This window comes from Pinus tabuliformis, chromosome 3_2 (genome assembly GCF_031772625.1).
Source record: "Pinus tabuliformis cultivar Carrire ecotype Pingquan chromosome 3_2, CPIR1, whole genome shotgun sequence".
Taxonomy (NCBI): domain Eukaryota; kingdom Viridiplantae; phylum Streptophyta; class Pinopsida; order Pinales; family Pinaceae; genus Pinus; species Pinus tabuliformis.
Window position 1 is genome coordinate 401,356,923 of NC_142302.1, and position 6,148 is coordinate 401,363,070.

The following is a 6,148-nucleotide window of genomic DNA, read 5'->3' on the forward strand; positions in this document are numbered from 1 at the left end:
GTGACAAATAAAACCATTACATAACAGAGGAACATAATGATGCTCACGATATCTTGTAAGTGTGTGTATATATATATATATATATTCTTAATAGAATGCAAATGCATAATCTTGGAGGGAAATAATCATAAATATTGAATATACATTGGATTCAAAGTAATGCAAAACATTTAATATTTAAGAAAGCATTCAAGACCCATTTTAAAATTAAACATTTACAGAAGTCGATTGTAACATAGAATTCATGTAAAACCCTAATTACTACCCTAGGGTCTATATTCTGGCTCATGTAGAAAATGAGTAGTCAAAATCAAAAGAAAGCTCAAAAGGAAAAATGGGTGAGTTTAACTCGGGAAAATAAATAAAATGTATGAGAAGGGAACCTCGAACCGATATGAAGTGAGGGGTCAAATGTGGTATGTCGTAGAAAAAATAAACCTCGCCTCTTAGATATAAAGCCAAGGTTTTAGACAGCTTGTCATAACTTGTCGAAGGTGACCACACGCAAGGAATGTATGTAAAAAATTCAGATAGAGGGTTACAATTAAAGAAAAGAACATTACCTGTTGAATGGTTGATGAACCTTTGTTTGTTATGTCTCTAGAGGAAGAAACCCTCATGGTCAGAACCATGATTACCATCACAAATCAACTAAAGAAGGAGAACTCATAGAGTAAACACCACTTACCCTGACTAGTTGTGTCTGTTGCAATTTTTGACCAAGTAGTATCCATCCCCGGGTGCCTTCACCAAGACCACATAACCTCATACATTTTTCGAGGAAAAAATAATCTTTTATCCCAACACATAAATAAAAATAAGATAAAGTCAGTATAAAAAAAATCAAGGAACTCTTATTAAAGTGGGAAGAGGCGTTGAGATTACATATAACACTTGGTAGCAAGACAAGTGCAGATATTTCTGAGCAACAACATGCAAAATATGCAAAGCCAATTTCACCAAAGTCAAAATTGCAAGAATGGGCCCCTACAATGCCTGGGAAGGAGGTTGGTTACTCTCTAACCATCATTTTCTTGTCTACACCATTGATATAACCCTAGACAACCAGGGTCGTCGATCTGACATCACATAGATCATGAGACAAGTGATGACAGTTGTAGGGTTTGATAGTTGTGCAAATTCAAGAACATTCTCCTCATAATTATACCATGAACTATGGAGGAAACACAAATAATCGAATGCAAACTTTAACAAATAATAAGTAAGATTCACAACCCATACATTACACCATTAGCATGTCTAAGGACAAAGTCGAAATATTTATCATACGATGAATCAAAGAATTTATCATAAGGTGAATCAAAGCATTTCACTGACACTTAAATAATTGTTGCAAAATAAAGTCTAACATAACCTATCATTCAAGAAGTGTAATTGATTTAATGTGGTACACCATAATAACCTTTAGATAACATTTACACTTTGAGTTCCAATCTTAATTTAAAAAAAAAAAAATGTTTGGGGTACGTTACAAGTGGTATCAGAACCACGTTTCAACACTGCGGCTTCTTTGGGTGAATAAAAATAAAAGAACTTATTTGCGTTAACAAAGAGTGGAAGGGGAACATAATGAGTAGATTTTGGATCCACAACCAGCAAGACCAATAATTAGAGATTGTCTAGTGCCAGCTATAGCAGCTAACCCAAAGATGTGGGTACAACTAGGAGGGAAAACTCAAAACACTAACCCTACACTATTTGAAACAATCCAAAAACTATAAAAGGAGATGGAAAGGTTAAGAGTTGATAATGAGAGACTGATGCAAGAAAAAGAAAGGAGTATGAAGAGCCTCTCAGACCGACAAAATCATAGACATCCTATTCCAAGCCCTGATAATGGAAACAGGGCTGGAACACAAAGACAAAGGAATGATAATATGGAATCTAAAGGAGATCAAGAAAATAACAAAGAAGAATCTGATAATGTTTCTAGTCATAAAGGACCTAAAAGACAAAAAATTAAGTTGCAAGGCGAGTTTAAGAAAACTAAACCTCTGACATTCGATGGTGAACAGGAAGAAGTTGATGAAGCCTGGCTTGTTAATATGAACAAGTATTTCCAAATTTACAAATATGATCACAATTTGAAAGCTTGGTTGGCCATCTATCAGCTACAAGGCAAAGCCACCTTATGGTGGAAAGAAATGAAAACAGTGTGGAAGAATGACGAATAGGAAGTAACTTGGAAGGACTTTCAGAAACATTTTAAAGATAAGTATTTAACTGAGAGATTCTATGATGAGAAGACAAAATAATTTCATGATCTTTGATTGGGGAAGATTTCTATGGATGAGTTCATAGTGAAGTTAACATCACTACTGAGATATTTTCCTTATATACGTGAGGAAAAGATGAAAGTTCAACAATTTATTAGTATCCTTCCTGTATTTATGAAGGAACAGTTGGAATTCGACAATCCTAAAAAAATGTACGGGATTATCAGAAAGGCTCGGATATGTTACCAACAAATGAAAACAAAAAGGAGACAATAGTAGGAAGTGAACAGAGAATAAGGGACAAAAAAATGCACAAAATAATGAGGGGTGAAGTCTACAAATTTTTAAAGTTCTTTTAAAAAATTAGTAGAACCGGAATTCCAAAAGAATTAAGCAAAAATCCAAGCTACAAAATGAATCACAATCCACTGAACATCCTAACAAATTTGAACTGGAAATAGAAACCAAACCCCCATTGCAATGTTGGGGATGTGGGGGACCACATTACATCAAAAAGTGTCCTTGTCGAAAAGGGACTGAACATGTAGCTCAAATATAAGAAGCATCTATAGTAGGGGATGTAGCAAGGAGTTTACCCAGAATTAATGATACATTGGAAGATCATCAGGCAGAATACCAACCAATGATGGTATAATTTGAAGGTAAAATATTTAACCATAACGTAACTATTTTAATTGATCCAAGGGATGACCTAAGTTATATCAATCCTAAGGTAGTAGAAAAATGTCGTCTATATTTAGTCAAATTCAAGAATCCATGTATGGTATAGTTAGCCATTAGGGCCAAAAGAAGGGTGTTAGCTAAAATAGATAACTTCCTCACAGTACTAGTTGACCAGCCAATACTGGAAAATTTAAATATTCTACCCTTAGGAGCATATGATATTTTAATTGGCATGGACTGGTTGGAAAAACATCAGTCTCTTATAAATTGTAGCTATAAACCTATTAGTTATTGAATGAAGAAGGCAAGAGACAAGAAGTGCAAGGAGTGAAAAGACGCCTGAAATTAAGAGCAATTACAGCTTCACAACTGGCGAAATGTATCAGGAAGGGGTGCCAAATTTATGTAGTGCAAGTAAGATATACAAACTCTAAAGAAAAGGCTGCCACCTTAGTAAACCTACCTATTATGCAAGATTTTGCTGATGTTTTCCTAGAAGATAATCCTAGACTGCATCCTCAAAGAGGCATAAATTTTACTATTGAACTTATTCCAGGAGTTTCTCCCATGTCCAAAGCACCTTATCGCATGAGTGTCCCTATGCTTACTAAATTTAAGATGCCACTACAAGAGTTATTGGATAAGAAATATTACCTTAGGATTGATTTAACTAGCCAAATAAGAAAAAATTATGAAATTAATAAATAATGCCATGTCGACAATTTTTTAATATACTATTTTTATTGTTTTACTTTTATCAAAATTACCCAAATAAATGTCATGTTTATCAAAATAATTGTAATATAGTTTTAATTTTTAAGTTAATTTATTAACATAAGATTTAATAAAATTTAAATTTAAAAAGTAAATTTAAAATTTAAACTACCCAAATAAATGCACTTTTATCAAAATAACTGTATATATATATATATATAGAGAGAGAGAGAGAGAGAGAGAGAGAGAGAGAGATATTAATTTATTAACATGAGATATAATAAAGTTTAAATTTAAAAAGTAAATTTAAAATTTAAATTAGTTACACGTCATTAAAAACACACTCAACCCATATTTTACCCTTTATTAAAAATATTGTCAATATTATAGCTTTTATAGAATAAGATATTATTTTTACTTTTAATATTTAATGTAGTTTTGGGACACTTGGACACCATTCACACTTAAGGTAGGTAAATTATATTATTAAAAAAAAAATTGTCAATGCCTAGTAATGCCTATATCTCTTTTGAATTTTAAAGGATTTTGATTGACTTACACATTATGACATGGAAATTCAATGTTAACTTTTTAAAATCAAATTTCCTCTAATGCACCCATGTGTATCACCTTGGGGAGCTCTAATACTCTTCATCATAAAGAAGGATGGCAATTTGCGATTATGTATTGATCACAAACAGCTAAACAAGTTAACAATCAAGAATAAATACCCCTTACCCTACATTGATGGTTTATTTGATCAAGTGAAGAGGGCTACAATATTTTTTAAGTTTGATCTACAATTCGGGTGCCATTAAATAAGAATTCAGGAGGAGGATATAAGAAAAACATCCTTTAGAACACATTACCACCATTATGAATTTGTAGTTCTTCCCTTTGGACTGATGAATACCCCAACGACATTTATGTGGCTCATGAATAGCACATTCCATCAATACTTAGATATATTTGTGTTGATTTTTATAGATGGCATTCTTGTCTATTCAAGAAGCATGGAGCATAAAAAGGATCTGCCAATTTTTTTACAAACTTTGAGGGAGCACCAGCTGTATGAAAAATACAGTAATTGTGAATGTTATAAAGAACAAATTCAATACTTAGGGCACATTATTACTAAATATGGAATCGTTGTGGACCTAGAGAAAATAAAAACTATAATGGTGTGGCTCATGCCTAAAAAGGTAGCTGATATAATATCTTTCATGGGGTTGGTTGGATGTTAAAAATGGCAACAGGAAATTCCAATTTAATTTGTCCTTGAATTAAATTGTAATTATATTCTCATAGCAACTTCTAATAGTTAATTAAGTTAAATTGACTTAATTGACTTAGGAAATTCGAGTTGGAAGTCTATCTAGAATCATGTAGCGTGATCCCTAAATTTTAGGGTCCCAGGTTGAGTTCTTTGGAGTTGTAATTAGATAACTCGGTCTAACTAAGTTATAATCAGTTAAACTAGTTTTAACTATTAGAGGAACTAGTAGAGGTCTAGTAGTGGAGTAGTGCACCATTTCATCACCAGTACCACACCAGTTAACTGAAGATTCACTCACAAATAACTCATGCATGTCAATTCATAGGAAGACCCAGTTGAGATTAGAGTTCAGGGACATTATACTATTAGTTGTATAATTTTCCAAGTTGTACAGATGGTGCATGCAATTAGTTGAGGACTTATGTTTGGATTTGCAGTTATGGAGAGTGGATTTCTCAATTAAATATGGGTTAATTCCTCTAGGGTTTGCATAAGGAAGTAGGGGCTTGGCAGGAAACAAAATTGGCTAAGTTTTGGCTTGAGCTAGCTTGTGAGGCAGAAAGATAGATTGTACTAGTGTAGGAATTGCTCAACACGAACAAGCATCAAATTTTCTTCTTAGATCTTCTAGTAAATGCGATATAGATAGTTGGGGTTTTTAGCAGTTTCTTTACCCAAAGAAATATTGTGTTATGTGCGATTGATATTCTTCTTATTTTTTCCTATTATTTTCATCAATCAATTTGGGTTTCTGCTAAAGAGTAAAGTAGATTATTGTCTTGTGTTTTAGCATATCACATAATCTGTTGAATATACGATAAAAATATACATGGTATCGGAGTTGAAGACAATATAGAAGAGGAGATTTCAAGTTTGGTGTGAAGGTGAAAATCAAATTTTCAATTTCATACTTCAGAGCAACAATATGTCTTTCTACGGGTTGTGACTTGAGTATGCCTTGGAGGGAAGATCGAATTACATGGCTTGGAAGGACAGGATGGAGGCAATGTTGGAAGACAATGACCTTAAGGAATTCATAGATAATGACATTCCTAAGCGTCCAACATCAAATGCTAAATATCTAGCTAAATGGAGAAAATGTGTGGAAAAAGCGAGAAGGATTATCCTAGAGGGAGTTCGAGACCACATTGTCTCGAGTCTCCATGGCAAGGATACTCCATACTCAATGTGGAAGGCATTGATGGAATTGTTTCAAAATAGCAGTGATCATAAGAAA